Source organism: Dromaius novaehollandiae, chromosome 26 (assembly GCF_036370855.1).
Source record: "Dromaius novaehollandiae isolate bDroNov1 chromosome 26, bDroNov1.hap1, whole genome shotgun sequence".
Lineage (NCBI taxonomy): Eukaryota > Metazoa > Chordata > Aves > Casuariiformes > Dromaiidae > Dromaius > Dromaius novaehollandiae.
In genome coordinates this window covers 1,284,458-1,301,904 of record NC_088123.1, presented here as the reverse complement: position 1 = coordinate 1,301,904, position 17,447 = coordinate 1,284,458, and positions in this window count along the sequence as shown.

Sequence of the window (17,447 nt, the reverse complement as noted above, 5' to 3'; positions counted from 1 at the left end):
CCTCAGTTCCTCATCGTTTAGTGTCCAGCGTCCCCTCCTGGCTCTGCTTGTAAGGTCACAGCAGACTCAGTGCCTCATAGGTTAGTGTGCAGCGCCCCCTGCTGGTTGTGCTTGTGAGGTCACAGAAGCCTCAGTGCCTTACAGGCCAATCTCAGGCTCATGGCTGCTGGCTGTTATTGTGACATCACAGCAGCCTCAGTGGTTCCTCTGCCAGTGCCATACTCATGGCTGCTGACTGTGCTTGTGAGGTCACATCAGCCTCCGTGCTTCATAGTTTAGTGTCCAGCGTCCCCTCCTGGCTGTGCTTGTGAGGTCACAGCAGACTCAGTGCCTCAAAAGTTGGTGTCCATCGCCCCCTGCTGGCTCTGCTTGTGAGGTAACAGCATGCTCAGTGTCTCCGTGGATAGTGCCATGCTCATGGCTGCTGGCTGTGCTTGTGAGGTCACAGCAGCCTCAGTGCCTCTGAGGCCAGTGGCAGTCTCATGGCTGCTGGCGGTGCTTGTGAGGTCACAGCAGACTCAGTGCCTCCTAGGCCAGTATCAGGCTTTTGGCTACTGGCTGTGCTTCTGAGGTCACAGACGCCTGAATGCCTCCTAGGACAGTGGCAGGCTCATGAGTGCTGGCTGTGCTTGTGAGGTCACAGCAGCCTCAGTGCCTCATTGTTTAGTGTCCAGCGTCCGCTGCTGGCTGTGATTGTGAGGTCACAGCAGACTCAGTGCCTCATAAGTTAGTGTCCAGCGCCCCCTACTGGCTTGCTTGTGAGGTCTCAGCAACCTCAGTGCCTCCCAGGCCAATAGCAGGCTGCTGGCTGCTGGCTCTGCTTGTGAGGTCACAGCAGCCTCAGTGCCTCATAGTTTAGTGTCCAGCGTCCGCTGCTGGCTCTGCTTGTGAGGTCACAGCAGACTCAGTGCCTCATAGATTAGTGTCCAGCGCCCCCTACTGGCTTGCTTGTGAGGTCTCAGCAACCTCAGTGCCTCACAGGCCAATCTCAGGCTCATGGCTGTTGGCTGTTATTGTGACATCACAGCAGCCTCAGTGGTTCCTCTGCCAGTGCCATGCTCATGGCTGCTGACTGTGCTTGTGAGGTTACAGCAGCCTCAGTGCCTCCTAGGCCAGTATCAGGCTCCTGGCTGCTGGCTGTGCTTGTGACGTCACAGCAGCCTCAGTGCCTCCTCTGCCAGTGGCAGTCTCATGGCTGCTGGCTGTGCTTGTGAGGTCACAGCAGACTCAGTGCATCACAGGCCAGTGTCAGGCTCATGGCTGCTGGCTGTGCTTCTGAGGTCACAGCGGCCTCAGTGCCTCCTCTGCCAGTTTCAGGGTCATGGCTGCTGGCTCTGCTTGTGAGGTCATAGCAGACTCAGTGCCTCAAAAGTTAGTTTGCAGCGCCCCCTGCTGGCTGTGCTTGTGAGGTCACAGCAGCCTCAGTTCCTCCGAGTCCAGTGGCAGGCTCATGGCTGCTGGCTGTGATTGAGAGGTCACAGCAGATTCAGTGCCTCATAGTTTAGTGTCCAGCGTCCCCTGCTGGCTGTGCTTGTGAGGTCACAGCAGCCTCAGTGCCTCCCAGGCCAATATCAGGCTCCTGGCTGCTGGTTGTGCTTGTGACGTCACAGCAGCCTCAGTGCCTCACAGGCCAGTATCAGGCTCTTGAATGCTGGCTATGCTTCTGAGGTCACAGCAGCCTCAGTGCCTCACAGGCCAGTATCAGGCTCATGGCTGCTGGCTGTGCTTCTGAGGTCGCAGAAACCTGAATGCCTCCTAGGCCAGTGGCAGGATCATGGCTGCTGGCTGTGCTTGTGAGCTCACAGCAGCCTCAGTGCCTCATAGTTTAGTGTCCAGCGTCCCCTGCTGGCCCTGCTTGTGAGGTCACAGCAGACTCAGTGCCTCAAAAGTTAGTGTGCAGCGCCCCCTGCTGGCTGTGCTTGTGAGGTCACAGCAGCCTCAGTGCCTCTCTGGCCAGTGGCAGGCTCATGGCTGCTGGCTGTAATTGCGAGGTCACAGCAGCCTCAGTGCCTCATAGTTTAGTGTCCAGCGTCCCCTGCTGGCTCTGCTTGTCAGGTCACAGCAGCCTCAGTACCTCATAGGTTAGTGTCCATCGCCCCCTACTGGCTGTGCTTGTGAGGTCACAGCAGCCTCAGTGCCTCCCAGGCCAATATCAGGTTCCTGGCAGCTGGCTGTGCTTGTGACGTCACAGCAGCCTGAGTTCCTCCTAGGCCCGTGGCAGGCTCATGGCTGCTGGCTGTGCTTGTGAGGTCACAGCAGCCTGAGTGCCTCCTAGGGCAGTGGCAGGCTCATGGCTGCTGGCTGTGCTTGTGAGGTCACAGCAGCCTCAGTGCCTCAAAAGTTGGTGTCCAGCGCCCCCTGCTGGCTCTGCTTGTGAGGTCACAGCAGACTCAGTGTCTCCGTGGATAGAGCCATGCTCATGGCTGCTGGCTGTGCTTGTGAGGTCACAGCAGCCTCAGTGCCTCCTCTGCCAGTGGCAGTCTCATGGCTGCTGGCTGTGCTTGTGAGGTCACAGCAGAGTCAGTGCCTCCTAAGCCAGTATCAGGCTCATGGCTGCTGGCTGTGCTTGTGAGGTCACAGCAGCCTCAGTGCCTCACAGTTTAGTGTCCAGCGTCCCCTGCTGGCTCTGCTTGTGAGGTCTCAGCAGCCTCAGTGCCTCCCAGGCCAATATCAGGCTCCTGGCTGTTGTCTGTGCTTGTGACGTCACAGGAGACTCAGTGCCTCCTAGGCCCGTGCCATGCTCATGGCTGCTGGCTGTGCTTGTGAGGTCACAGCAGACTCAGTGCCTCACAGGCCAGTATCAGGCTCATGGCTGCTGGCTGTGCTTCTGAGGTCACAGCAGACTCAGTGCCTCCTCTGCCAGTGTCAGGGTCATGGCTGCTGGCTGTGCTTGTGAGGTCACAGCAGCCTCAGTGCCTCATAGTTTAGTGTCCAGCGTCCCCTGCTGGCTCTGCTTGTGTGGTCATAGCAGACTCAGTGCCTCAAAAGTTAGTGTGCAGCGCCCCCTGCTGGCTGTGCTTGTGAGGTCACAGCAGCCTCAGTGCCTCTCTGGCCAGTGGCAGGCTCATGGCTGCTGGCTGTGATTGAGAGGTCACAGCAGCCTCAGTGCCTCATAGTTTAGTGTCCAGCGTCCCCTGCTGGCTGTGCTTGTGAGGTCACAGCAGACTCAGTGCCTCAAAAGTTAGTGTCCATCGCCCCCTACTGGCTGTGCTTGTGAGGTCACAGCAGCCTCAGTGCCTCCCAGGCCAATATCAGGATCCTGGCTGCTGGCTGTGCTTCTGAGGTCACAGAAGTCTCAGTGCCTCCTCAGCCAGTGGCAGTCTCATGGCTGCTGGCTGTGCTTGTGAGGTCACAGCAGCCTCAGTGCCTCCTAGGTTAGTGTCCATCGCCCTCTACTGGCTGTGCTTGTGAGGTCACAGGAGCCTCAGTGCCTCTGAGTCCTGTGGCAGTATCATGGCTGCTGGCTGTGCTTCTGAGGTCACAGCAGCCTCAGTGTCTCCGTGGACAGTGCCATGCTCATGGCTGCTGGCTGTGCTTGTGAGGTCACAGCAACCTCAGTGCCTCTCAGGCCAGTATCAGGCTCATGGCTGCTGGCTCTGCTTCTGACGTCACAGCAGCCTCAGTGCCTCATAATTTAGTGTCCAGCGTCCCCTGCTGGCTGTGCTTGTGAGGTCACAGCAGCCTCAATGCGTCCCAGGCCAGTATCAGGCTCATGGCTGCTGGCTGTGCTTGTGACGTCACAGCAGCCTCAGTGCCTCCTCTGCCAGTGGCAGGCACATGGCTGCTGGCTGTGCTTGTGAGGTCACAGCAGCCTGAGTGCCTCCTAGACCAGTGGCAGGCTCATGGCTGCTGGCTGTGATTGTGAGGTCACAGCAGCCTCAGTGCCTCCCAGGCCAATATCAGGCTCCTGGCTGCTGGCTGTGCTTGTGACGTCACAGCAGCCTCAGTACCTCCTAGGCCCGTGGCAGGCTCATGGCTGCTGGCTGTGCTTCTGACGTCACAGAAGCCTGAATGCCTCCTAGGCCAGTGGCAGGCTCATGGCTGCTGGCTGTGCTTGTGAGGTCACAGCAGCCTCAGTGCCTCACAGTTTAGTTTCCAGCGTCCCCTGCTGGCTCTGCTTGTGAGGTCACAGCAGACTCAGTGCCTCAAAAGTTGGTCTCCATCGCCCCCTACTGGCTGTGCTCTTGAGGTCACAGCAGACTCAGTGCCTCAATATTTTGTGTGCAGCGCCCCCTGCTGGCTGTGCTTCTGAGGTCACAGGAGCCTCAGTGCCTCACAGGCCATTATCAGGCTCATGGCTGCTGGCTGTGCTTGTGAGGTCACAGCAGCCTCAGTGCCTCCTAGGCCAGTGGCAGGCTCATGGCTGCTGGCTGTGCTTGTGAGGTCACAGCAGCCTGAGTGCCTCCTAGACCAGTGGCAGGCTCATGGCTGCTGGCTGTGATTGTGAGGTCACAGCAGCCTCAGTGCCTCCTAGGCCAGTGGCAGGCTCCTGGCTGCTGGCTTTGATTGTGAGGTCACATCAGCCTCAGTGCTTCATAGTTTAGTGTCCAGCGTCCCGTGCTTGCTGTGATTGTGAGGTCACAGCAGACTCAGTGCCTCAAAAGTTGGTGTCCAGCGCCCCCTGCTGGCTCTGCTTGTGAGGTCACAGCAGACTCAGTGTCTCCGTGGATAGTGCCATGCTCATGGCTGCTGGCTGTGCTTGTGAGGTCACAGCAGCCTCAGTGCCTCCTAGGCCAGTGGCAGTCTCATGGCTGCTGGCTGTGCTTGTGAGGTCACAGCAGAGTCAGTGCCTCCTAAGCCAGTATCAGGCTCATGGCTGCTGGCTGTGCTTGTGAGGTCACAGCAGCCTCAGTGCCTCACAGTTTAGTGTCCAGCGTCCCCTGCTGGCTCTGCTTGTGAGGTCTCAGCAGCCTCAGTGCCTCCCAGGCCAATATCAGGCTCCTGGCTGTTGTCTGTGCTTGTGACGTCACAGGAGACTCAGTGCCTCCTAGGCCCGTGCCATGCTCATGGCTGCTGGCTGTGCTTGTGAGGTCACAGCAGACTCAGTGCCTCACAGGCCAGTATCAGGCTCATGGCTGCTGGCTGTGCTTCTGAGGTCACAGCAGACTCAGTGCCTCCTCTGCCAGTGTCAGGGTCATGGCTGCTGGCTGTGCTTGTGAGGTCACAGCAGACTCACTGCCTCATAGTTTAGTGTCCAGCGTCCCCTGCTGGCTCTGCTTGTGTGGTCATAGCAGACTCAGTGCCTCAAAAGTTAGTGTGCAGCGCCCCCTGCTGGCTGTGCTTGTGAGGTCACAGCAGCCTCAGTGCCTCTCTGGCCAGTGGCAGGCTCATGGCTGCTGGCTGTGATTGAGAGGTCACAGCAGCCTCAGTGCCTCATAGTTTAGTGTCCAGCGTCCCCTGCTGGCTGTGCTTGTGAGGTCACAGCAGCCTCAGTGCCTCAAAAGTTAGTGTCCATCGCCCCCTACTGGCTGTGCTTGTGAGGTCACAGCAGCCTCAGTGCCTCCCAGGCCAATATCAGGATCCTGGCTGCTGGCTGTGCTTCTGAGGTCACAGAAGTCTCAGTGCCTCCTCTGCCAGTGGCAGTCTCATGGCTGCTGGCTGTGCTTGTGCGGTCACAGCAGCCTCAGTGCCTCCTAGGTTAGTGTCCATCGCCCTCTACTGCCTGTGCTTGTGAGGTCACAGGAGCCTCAGTGCCTCTGAGTCCTGTGGCAGTATCATGGCTGCTGGCTGTGCTTCTGAGGTCACAGCAGCCTCAGTGTCTCCGTGGACAGTGCCATGCTCATGGCTGCTGGCTGTGCTTGTGAGGTCACAGCAACCTCAGTGCCTCTCAGGCCAGTATCAGGCTCATGGCTGCTGGCTCTGCTTCTGAGGTCACAGCAGACTCAGTGCCTCCTCTGCCAGTGTCAGGGTCATGGCTGCTGGCTGTGCTTGTGAGGTCACAGCAGCCTCAGTGCCTCATAGTTTAGTGTCCAGCGTCCCCTGCTGGCTCTGCTTGTGTGGTCATAGCAGACTCAGTGCCTCAAAAGTTAGTGTGCAGCGCCCCCTGCTGGCTGTGCTTGTGAGGTCACAGCAGCCTCAGTGCCTCTCTGGCCAGTGGCAGGCTCATGGCTGCTGGCTGTGATTGAGAGGTCACAGCAGCCTCAGTGCCTCATAGTTTAGTGTCCAGCGTCCCCTGCTGGCTGTGCTTGTGAGGTCACAGCAGCCTCAGTGCCTCCCAGGCCAATATCAGGATCCTGGCTGCTGGCTGTGCTTCTGAGGTCACAGAAGTCTCAGTGCCTCCTCTGCCAGTGGCAGTCTCATGGCTGCTGGCTGTGCTTGTGAGGTCACAGCAGCCTCAGTGCCTCCTAGGTTAGTGTCCATCGCCCTCTACTGGCTGTGCTTGTGAGGTCACAGGAGCCTCAGTGCCTCTGAGTCCTGTGGCAGTATCATGGCTGCTGGCTGTGCTTCTGAGGTCACAGCAGCCTCAGTGTCTCCGTGGACAGTGCCATGCTCATGGCTGCTGGCTGTGCTTGTGAGGTCACAGCAACCTCAGTGCCTCTCAGGCCAGTATCAGGCTCATGGCTGCTGGCTGTGCTTCTGACGTCACAGCAGCCTCAGTGCCTCATAATTTAGTGTCCAGCGTCCCCTGCTGGCTGTGCTTGTGAGGTCACAGCAGCCTCAATGCGTCCCAGGCCAGTATCAGGCTCATGGCTGCTGGCTGTGCTTGTGACGTCACAGCAGCCTCAGTGCCTCCTCTGCCAGTGGCAGGCTCATGGCTGCTGGCTGTGCTTGTGAGGTCACAGCAGCCTGAGTGGCTCCTAGACCAGTGGCAGGGTCATGGCTGCTGGCTGTGATTGTGAGGTCACAGCAGCCTCAGTGCCTCCCAGGCCAATATCAGGCTCATGGCTGCTGGCTGTGCTTGTGACGTCACAGCAGCCTCAGTAGCTCCTAGGCCCGTGGCAGGCTCATGGCTGCTGGCTGTGCTTCTGACGTCACAGAAGCCTGAATGCCTCCTAGGCCAGTGGCAGGCTCATGGCTGCTGGCTGTGCTTGTGAGGTCAGAGCAGCGTCAGTGCCTCACAGTTTAGTTTCCAGCGTCTCCTGCTGGCTCTGCTTGTGAGGTCACAGCAGATTCAGTGCTTCAAAAGTTAGTATGCAGCGCCCCCTACTGGCTGTGTCTGTGAGGTCACAGCAGCCTCAGTGCCTCCCAGGCCAGTATCAGGCTCATGGCTGCTGGCTGTGCTTGTGAGGTCACAGCAGTCTCAGCGCCTCCTCTGCCAGTAGCAGTCTCATGGCTGCTGGCTGTGCTTGTGAGGTCACAGCAGCCTAAGTGCCTCCTAGGCCAGTGGTAGCCTCATGGCTGCTGGCTCTGCTTGTGAGGTCACAGCAGACTCAGTGCCTCAAAAGTTAGTGTGCAGCGCCCCCTGCTGGCTGTGCTTGTGAGGTCACAGCAGCCTCAGTGCCTCTCTGGCCAGTGGCAGGCTCATGGCTGCTGGCTGTAATTGCGAGGTCACAGCAGCCTCAGTGCCTCATAGTTTAGTGTCCAGCGTCCCCTGCTGGCTCTGCTTGTCAGGTCACAGCAGCCTCAGTACCTCATAGGTTAGTGTCCATCGCCCCCTACTGGCTGTGCTTGTGAGGTCACAGCAGCCTCAGTGCCTCCCAGGCCAATATCAGGTTCCTGGCAGCTGGCTGTGCTTGTGACGTCACAGCAGCCTGAGTTCCTCCTAGGCCCGTGGCAGGCTCATGGCTGCTGGCTGTGCTTGTGAGGTCACAGCAGCCTGAGTGCCTCCTAGGGCAGTGGCAGGCTCATGGCTGCTGGCTGTGCTTGTGAGGTCACAGCAGCCTCAGTGCCTCAAAAGTTGGTGTCCAGCGCCCCCTGCTGGCTCTGCTTGTGAGGTCACAGCAGACTCAGTGTCTCCGTGGATAGAGCCATGCTCATGGCTGCTGGCTGTGCTTGTGAGGTCACAGCAGCCTCAGTGCCTCCTCTGCCAGTGGCAGTCTCATGGCTGCTGGCTGTGCTTGTGAGGTCACAGCAGAGTCAGTGCCTCCTAAGCCAATATCAGGCTCATGGCTGCTGGCTGTGCTTGTGAGGTCACAGCAGCCTCAGTGCCTCACAGTTTAGTGTCCAGCGTCCCCTGCTGGCTCTGCTTGTGAGGTCTCAGCAGCCTCAGTGCCTCCCAGGCCAATATCAGGCTCCTGGCTGTTGTCTGTGCTTGTGACGTCACAGGAGACTCAGTGCCTCCTAGGCCCGTGCCATGCTCATGGCTGCTGGCTGTGCTTGTGAGGTCACAGCAGACTCAGTGCCTCACAGGCCAGTATCAGGCTCATGGCTGCTGGCTGTGCTTCTGAGGTCACAGCAGACTCAGTGCCTCCTCTGCCAGTGTCAGGGTCATGGCTGCTGGCTGTGCTTGTGAGGTCACAGCAGCCTCAGTGCCTCATAGTTTAGTGTCCAGCGTCCCCTGCTGGCTCTGCTTGTGTGGTCATAGCAGACTCAGTGCCTCAAAAGTTAGTGTGCAGCGCCCCCTGCTGGCTGTGCTTGTGAGGTCACAGCAGCCTCAGTGCCTCTCTGGCCAGTGGCAGGCTCATGGCTGCTGGCTGTGATTGAGAGGTCACAGCAGCCTCAGTGCCTCATAGTTTAGTGTCCAGCGTCCCCTGCTGGCTGTGCTTGTGAGGTCACAGCAGCCTCAGTGCCTCAAAAGTTAGTGTCCATCGCCCCCTACTGGCTGTGCTTGTGAGGTCACAGCAGCCTCAGTGCCTCCCAGGCCAATATCAGGATCCTGGCTGCTGGCTGTGCTTCTGAGGTCACAGAAGCCTCAGTGCCTCCTCTGCCAGTGGCAGTCTCATGGCTGCTGGCTGTGCTTGTGAGGTCACAGCAGCCTCAGTGCCTCCTAGGTTAGTGTCCATCGCCCTCTACTGGCTGTGCTTGTGAGGTCACAGGAGCCTCAGTGCCTCTGAGTCCTGTGGCAGTATCATGGCTGCTGGCTGTGCTTCTGAGGTCACAGCAGCCTCAGTGTCTCCGTGGACAGTGCCATGCTCATGGCTGCTGGCTGTGCTTGTGAGTTCACAGCAACCTCAGTGCCTCTCAGGCCAGTATCAGGCTCATGGCTGCTGGCTCTGCTTCTGACGTCACAGCAGCCTCAGTGCCTCATAATTTAGTGTCCAGCGTCCCCTGCTGGCTGTGCTTGTGAGGTCACAGCAGCCTCAATGCGTCCCAGGCCAGTATCAGGCTCATGGCTGCTGGCTGTGCTTGTGACGTCACAGCAGCCTCAGTGCCTCCTCTGCCAGTGGCAGGGTCATGGCTGCTGGCTGTGCTTGTGAGGTCACAGCAGCCTGAGTGCCTCCTAGACCAGTGGCAGGGTCATGGCTGCTGGCTGTGATTGTGAGGTCACAGCAGCCTCAGTGCCTCCCAGGCCAATATCAGGCTCCTGGCTGCTGGCTGTGCTTGTGACGTCACAGCAGCCTCAGTACCTCCTAGGCCCGTGGCAGGCTCATGGCTGCTGGCTGTGCTTCTGACGTCACAGAAGCCTGAATGCCTCCTAGGCCAGTGGCAGGCTCATGGCTGCTGGCTGTGCTTGTGAGGTCACAGCAGCCTCAGTGCCTCACAGTTTAGTTTCCAGCGTCCCCTGCTGGCTCTGCTTGTGAGGTCACAGCAGACTCAGTGCCTCAAAAGTTGGTCTCCATCGCCCCCTACTGGCTGTGCTCTTGAGGTCACAGCAGACTCAGTGCCTCAATATTTTGTGTGCAGCGCCCCCTGCTGGCTGTGCTTCTGAGGTCACAGGAGCCTCAGTGCCTCACAGGCCATTATCAGGCTCATGGCTGCTGGCTGTGCTTGTGAGGTCACAGCAGCCTCAGTGCCTCCTAGGCCAGTGGCAGGCTCATGGCTGCTGGCTGTGCTTGTGACGTCACAGCAGCCTCAGTGCCTCCTCTGCCAGTGGCAGGGTCATGGCTGCTGGCTGTGCTTCTGAGGTCACAGCAGCCTGAGTGCCTCATAGACCAGTGGCAGGGTCATGGCTGCTGGCTGTGATTGTGAGGTCACAGCAGCCTCAGTGCCTCCTAGGCCAGTGGCAGGCTCCTGGCTGCTGGCTTTGATTGTGAGGTCACATCAGCCTCAGTGCTTCATAGTTTAGTGTCCAGCGTCCCCTGCTTGCTGTGATTGTGAGGTCACAGCAGACTCAGTGCCTCAAAAGTTGGTGTCCAGCGCCCCCTGCTGGCTCTGCTTGTGAGGTCACAGCAGACTCAGTGTCTCCGTGGATAGTGCCATGCTCATGGCTGCTGGCTGTGCTTGTGAGGTCACAGCAGCCTCAGTGCCTCCTCTGCCAGTGGCAGTCTCATGGCTGCTGGCTGTGCTTGTGAGGTCACAGCAGAGTCAGTGCCTCCTAAGCCAGTATCAGGCTCATGGCTGCTGGCTGTGCTTGTGAGGTCACAGCAGCCTCAGTGCCTCACAGTTTAGTGTCCAGCGTCCCCTGCTGGCTCTGCTTGTGAGGTCTCAGCAGACTCAGTGCCTCCCAGGCCAATATCAGGCTCCTGGCTGTTGTCTGTGCTTGTGACGTCACAGCAGACTCAGTGCCTCCTCTGCCAGTGTCAGGGTCATGGCTGCTGGCTGTGCTTGTGAGGTCACAGCAGCCTCAGTGCCTCATAGTTTAGTGTCCAGCGTCCCCTGCTGGCTCTGCTTGTGTGGTCATAGCAGACTCAGTGCCTCAAAAGTTAGTGTGCAGCGCCCCCTGCTGGCTGTGCTTGTGAGGTCACAGCAGCCTCAGTGCCTCTCTGGCCAGTGGCAGGCTCATGGCTGCTGGCTGTGATTGAGAGGTCACAGCAACCTCAGTGCCTCATAGTTTAGTGTCCAGCGTCCCGTGCTGGCTGTGCTTGTGAGGTCACAGCAGCCTCAGTGCCTCAAAAGTTAGTGTCCATCGCCCCCTACTGGCTGTGCTTGTGAGGTCACAGCAGCCTCAGTGCCTCCCAGGCCAATATCAGGATCCTGGCTGCTGGCTGTGCTTCTGAGGTCACAGAAGCCTCAGTGCCTCCTCTGCCAGTGGCAGTCTCATGGCTGCTGGCTGTGCTTGTGCGGTCACAGCAGCCTCAGTGCCTCCTAGGTTAGTGTCCATCGCCCTCTACTGGCTGTGCTTGTGAGGTCACAGGAGCCTCAGTGCCTCTGAGTCCTGTGGCAGTATCATGGCTGCTGGCTGTGCTTCTGAGGTCACAGCAGCCTCAGTGTCTCCGTGGACAGTGCCATGCTCATGGCTGCTGGCTGTGCTTGTGAGGTCACAGCAACCTCAGTGCCTCTCAGGCCAGTATCAGGCTCATGGCTGCTGGCTCTGCTTCTGAGGTCACAGCAGACTCAGTGCCTCCTCTGCCAGTGTCAGGGTCATGGCTGCTGGCTGTGCTTGTGAGGTCACAGCAGCCTCAGTGCCTCATAGTTTAGTGTCCAGCGTCCCCTGCTGGCTCTGCTTGTGTGGTCATAGCAGACTCAGTGCCTCAAAAGTTAGTGTGCAGCGCCCCCTGCTGGCTGTGCTTGTGAGGTCACAGCAGCCTCAGTGCCTCTCTGGCCAGTGGCAGGCTCATGGCTGCTGGCTGTGATTGAGAGGTCACAGCAGCCTCAGTGCCTCATAGTTTAGTGTCCAGCGTCCCCTGCTGGCTGTGCTTGTGAGGTCACAGCAGCCTCAGTGCCTCAAAAGTTAGTGTCCATCGCCCCCTACTGGCTGTGCTTGTGAGGTCACAGCAGCCTCAGTGCCTCCCAGGCCAATATCAGGATCCTGGCTGCTGGCTGTGCTTCTGAGGTCACAGAAGCCTCAGTGCCTCCTCTGCCAGTGGCAGTCTCATGGCTGCTGGCTGTGCTTGTGTGGTCACAGCAGCCTCAGTGCCTCCTAGGTTAGTGTCCATCGCCCTCTACTGGCTGTGCTTGTGAGGTCACAGGAGCCTCAGTGCCTCTGAGTCCTGTGGCAGTATCATGGCTGCTGGCTGTGCTTCTGAGGTCACAGCAGCCTCAGTGTCTCCGTGGACAGTGCCATGCTCATGGCTGCTGGCTGTGCTTGTGAGGTCACAGCAACCTCAGTGCCTCTCAGGCCAGTATCAGGCTCATGGCTGCTGGCTCTGCTTCTGAGGTCACAGCAGACTCAGTGCCTCCTCTGCCAGTGTCAGGGTCATGGCTGCTGGCTGTGCTTGTGAGGTCACAGCAGCCTCAGTGCCTCATAGTTTAGTGTCCAGCGTCCCCTGCTGGCTCTGCTTGTGTGGTCATAGCAGACTCAGTGCCTCAAAAGTTAGTGTGCAGCGCCCCCTGCTGGCTGTGCTTGTGAGGTCACAGCAGCCTCAGTGCCTCTCTGGCCAGTGGCAGGCTCATGGCTGCTGGCTGTGATTGAGAGGTCACAGCAGCCTCAGTGCCTCATAGTTTAGTGTCCAGCGTCCCCTGCTGGCTGTGCTTGTGAGGTCACAGCAGACTCAGTGCCTCAAAAGTTAGTGTCCACCGCCCCCTACTGGCTGTGCTTGTGAGGTCACAGCAGCCTCAGTGCCTCCCAGGCCAATATCAGGATCCTGGCTGCTGGCTGTGCTTCTGAGGTCACAGAAGTCTCAGTGCCTCCTCTGCCAGTGGCAGTCTCATGGCTGCTGGCTGTGCTTGTGAGGTCACAGCAGCCTCAGTGCCTCCTAGGTTAGTGTCCATCGCCCTCTACTGGCTGTGCTTGTGAGGTCACAGGAGCCTCAGTGCCTCTGAGTCCTGTGGCAGTATCATGGCTGCTGGCTGTGCTTCTGAGGTCACAGCAGCCTCAGTGTCTCCGTGGACAGTGCCATGCTCATGGCTGCTGGCTGTGCTTGTGAGGTCACAGCAACCTCAGTGCCTCTCAGGCCAGTATCAGGCTCATGGCTGCTGGCTCTGCTTCTGAGGTCACAGCAGACTCAGTGCCTCCTCTGCCAGTGTCAGGGTCATGGCTGCTGGCTGTGCTTGTGAGGTCACAGCAGCCTCAGTGCCTCATAGTTTAGTGTCCAGCGTCCCCTGCTGGCTCTGCTTGTGTGGTCATAGCAGACTCAGTGCCTCAAAAGTTAGTGTGCAGCGCCCCCTGCTGGCTGTGCTTGTGAGGTCACAGCAGCCTCAGTGCCTCTCTGGCCAGTGGCAGGCTCATGGCTGCTGGCTGTGATTGAGAGGTCACAGCAGCCTCAGTGCCTCATAGTTTAGTGTCCAGCGTCCCCTGCTGGCTGTGCTTGTGAGGTCACAGCAGCCTCAGTGCCTCAAAAGTTAGTGTCCATCGCCCCCTACTGGCTGTGCTTGTGAGGTCACAGCAGCCTCAGTGCCTCCCAGGCCAATATCAGGATCCTGGCTGCTGGCTGTGCTTCTGAGGTCACAGAAGCCTCAGTGCCTCCTCTGCCAGTGGCAGTCTCATGGCTGCTGGCTGTGCTTGTGTGGTCACAGCAGCCTCAGTGCCTCCTAGGTTAGTGTCCATCGCCCTCTACTGGCTGTGCTTGTGAGGTCACAGGAGCCTCAGTGCCTCTGAGTCCTGTGGCAGTATCATGGCTGCTGGCTGTGCTTCTGAGGTCACAGCAGCCTCAGTGTCTCCGTGGACAGTGCCATGCTCATGGCTGCTGGCTGTGCTTGTGAGGTCACAGCAACCTCAGTGCCTCTCAGGCCAGTATCAGGCTCATGGCTGCTGGCTGTGCTTCTGACGTCACAGCAGCCTCAGTGCCTCATAATTTAGTGTCCAGCGTCCCCTGCTGGCTGTGCTTGTGAGGTCACAGCAGCCTCAATGCGTCCCAGGCCAGTATCAGGCTCATGGCTGCTGGCTGTGCTTGTGACGTCACAGCAGCCTCAGTGCCTCCTCTGCCAGTGGCAGGCTCATGGCTGCTGGCTGTGCTTGTGAGGTCACAGCAGCCTCAGTGCCTCCTAGACCAGTGGCAGGGTCATGGCTGCTGGCTGTGATTGTGAGGTCACAGCAGCCTCAGTGCCTCCCAGGCCAATATCAGGCTCCTGGCTGCTGGCTGTGCTTGTGACGTCACAGCAGCCTCAGTAGCTCCTAGGCCCGTGGCAGGCTCATGGCTGCTGGCTGTGCTTCTGACGTCACAGAAGCCTGAATGCCTCCTAGGCCAGTGGCAGGCTCATGGCTGCTGGCTGTGCTTGTGAGGTCAGAGCAGCGTCAGTGCCTCACAGTTTAGTTTCCAGCGTCCCCTGCTGGCTCTGCTTGTGAGGTCACAGCAGATTCAGTGCCTCAAAAGTTAGTATGCAGCGCCCCCTACTGGCTGTGTCTGTGAGGTCACAGCAGCCTCAGTGCCTCCCAGGCCAGTATCAGGCTCATGGCTGCTGGCTGTGCTTGTGAGGTCACAGCAGTCTCAGCGCCTCCTCTGCCAGTAGCAGTCTCATGGCTGCTGGCTGTGCTTGTGAGGTCACAGCAGCCTAAGTGCCTCCTAGGCCAGTGGTAGCCTCATGGCTGCTGGCTCTGCTTGTGAGGTCACAGCAGACTCAGTGCCTCAAAAGTTGGTCTCCATCGCCCCCTACTGGCTGTGCTCTTGAGGTCACAGCAGACTCAGTGCCTGATAGGTTATCTCCAGTGCCCCCTGCTGGCTATGCTTGTGAGGTCACAGCAGCCTCAGTGCCTCAATATTTTCTGTGCAGCGCCCCCTGCTGGCTGTGCTTCTGAGGTCACAGGAGCCTCAGTGCCTCACAGGCCATTATCAGGCTCATGGCTGCTGGCTGTGCTTGTGAGGTCACAGCAGCCTCAGTGCCTCCTAGGCCAGTGGCAGGCTCATGGCTGCTGGCTGTGCTTGTGACGTCACAGCAGCCTCAGTGCCTCCTCTGCCAGTGGCAGGGTCATGGCTGCTGGCTGTGCTTCTGAGGTCACAGCAGCCTGAGTGCCTCCTAGACCAGTGGCAGGGTCATGGCTGCTGGCTGTGATTGTGAGGTCACAGCAGCCTCAGTGCCTCCTAGGCCAGTGGCAGGCTCCTGGCTGCTGGCTTTGATTGTGAGGTCACATCAGCCTCAGTGCTTCATAGTTTAGTGTCCAGCGTCCCCTGCTTGCTGTGATTGTGAGGTCACAGCAGCCTCAGTGCCTCAAAAGTTGGTGTCCAGCGCCCCCTGCTGGCTCTGCTTGTGAGGTCACAGCAGACTCAGTGTCTCCGTGGATAGTGCCATGCTCATGGCTGCTGGCTGTGCTTGTGAGGTCACAGCAGCCTCAGTGCCTCCTAGGCCAGTGGCAGGCTCATGGCTGCTGGCTGTGATTGAGAGGTCACAGCAGCCTCAGTGCCTCATAGTTTAGTGTCCAGCGTCCCGTGCTGGCTGTGCTTGTGAGGTCACAGCAGCCTCAGTGCCTCAAAAGTTAGTGTCCATCGCCCCCTACTGGCTGTGCTTGTGAGGTCACAGCAGCCTCAGTGCCTCCCAGGCCAATATCAGGATCCTGGCTGCTGGCTGTGCTTCTGAGGTCACAGAAGTCTCAGTGCCTCCTCTGCCAGTGGCAGTCTCATGGCTGCTGGCTGTGCTTGTGCGGTCACAGCAGCCTCAGTGCCTCCTAGGTTAGTGTCCATCGCCCTCTACTGGCTGTGCTTGTGAGGTCACAGGAGCCTCAGTGCCTCTGAGTCCTGTGGCAGTATCATGGCTGCTGGCTGTGCTTCTGAGGTCACAGCAGCCTCAGTGTCTCCGTGGACAGTGCCATGCTCATGGCTGCTGGCTGTGCTTGTGAGGTCACAGCAACCTCAGTGCCTCTCAGGCCAGTATCAGGCTCATGGCTGCTGGCTCTGCTTCTGAGGTCACAGCAGACTCAGTGCCTCCTCTGCCAGTGTCAGGGTCATGGCTGCTGGCTGTGCTTGTGAGGTCACAGCAGCCTCAGTGCCTCATAGTTTAGTGTCCAGCGTCCCCTGCTGGCTCTGCTTGTGTGGTCATAGCAGACTCAGTGCCTCAAAAGTTAGTGTGCAGCGCCCCCTGCTGGCTGTGCTTGTGAGGTCACAGCAGCCTCAGTGCCTCTCTGGCCAGTGGCAGGCTCATGGCTGCTGGCTGTGATTGAGAGGTCACAGCAGCCTCAGTGCCTCATAGTTTAGTGTCCAGCGTCCCCTGCTGGCTGTGCTTGTGAGGTCACAGCAGCCTCAGTGCCTCCCAGGCCAATATCAGGATCCTGGCTGCTGGCTGTGCTTCTGAGGTCACAGCAGCCTCAGTGCCTCCTCTGCCAGTGGCAGTCTCATGGCTGCTGGCTGTGCTTGTGAGGTCACAGCAGCCTCAGTGCCTCCTAGGTTAGTGTCCATCGCCCTCTACTGGCTGTGCTTGTGAGGTCACAGGAGCCTCAGTGCCTCTGAGTCCTGTGGCAGTATCATGGCTGCTGGCTGTGCTTCTGAGGTCACAGCAGCCTCAGTGTCTCCGTGGACAGTGCCATGCTCATGGCTGCTGGCTGTGCTTGTGAGGTCACAGCAACCTCAGTGCCTCTCAGGCCAGTATCAGGCTCATGGCTGCTGGCTGTGGTTCTGACGTCACAGCAGCCTCAGTGCCTCATAATTTAGTGTCCAGCGTCCCCTGCTGGCTGTGCTTGTGAGGTCACAGCAGCCTCAATGCGTCCCAGGCCAGTATCAGGCTCATGGCTGCTGGCTGTGCTTGTGACGTCACAGCAGCCTCAGTGCCTCCTCTGCCAGTGGCAGGCTCATGGCTGCTGGCTGTGCTTGTGAGGTCACAGCAGCCTGAGTGCCTCCTAGACCAGTGGCAGGGTCATGGCTGCTGGCTGTGATTGTGAGGTCACAGCAGCCTCAGTGCCTCCCAGGCCAATATCAGGCTCATGGCTGCTGGCTGTGCTTGTGACGTCACAGCAGCCTCAGTAGCTCCTAGGCCCGTGGCAGGCTCATGGCTGCTGGCTGTGCTTCTGACGTCACAGAAGCCTGAATGCCTCCTAGGCCAGTGGCAGGCTCATGGCTGCTGGCTGTGCTTGTGAGGTCAGAGCAGCGTCAGTGCCTCACAGTTTAGTTTCCAGCGTCCCCTGCTGGCTCTGCTTGTGAGGTCACAGCAGATTCAGTGCCTCAAAAGTTAGTATGCAGCGCCCCCTACTGGCTGTGTCTGTGAGGTCACAGCAGCCTCAGTGCCTCCCAGGCCAGTATCAGGCTCATGGCTGCTGGCTGTGCTTGTGAGGTCACAGCAGTCTCAGCGCCTCCTCTGCCAGTAGCAGTCTCATGGCTGCTGGCTGTGCTTGTGAGGTCACAGCAGCCTAAGTGCCTCCTAGGCCAGTGGTAGCCTCATAGCTGCTGGCTCTGCTTGTGAGGTCACAGCAGACTCAGTGCCTCAAAAGTTGGTCTCCATCGCCCCCTACTGGCTGTGCTCTTGAGGTCACAGCAGACTCAGTGCCTGATAGGTTATCTCCAGTGCCCCCTGCTGGCTGTGCTTGTGAGGTCACACCAGCCTCAGTGCCTCAATATTTTCTGTGCAGCGCCCCCTGCTGGCTGTGCTTCTGAGGTCACAGGAGCCTCAGTGCCTCACAGGCCATTATCAGGCTCATGGCTGCTGGCTGTGCTTGTGAGGTCACAGCA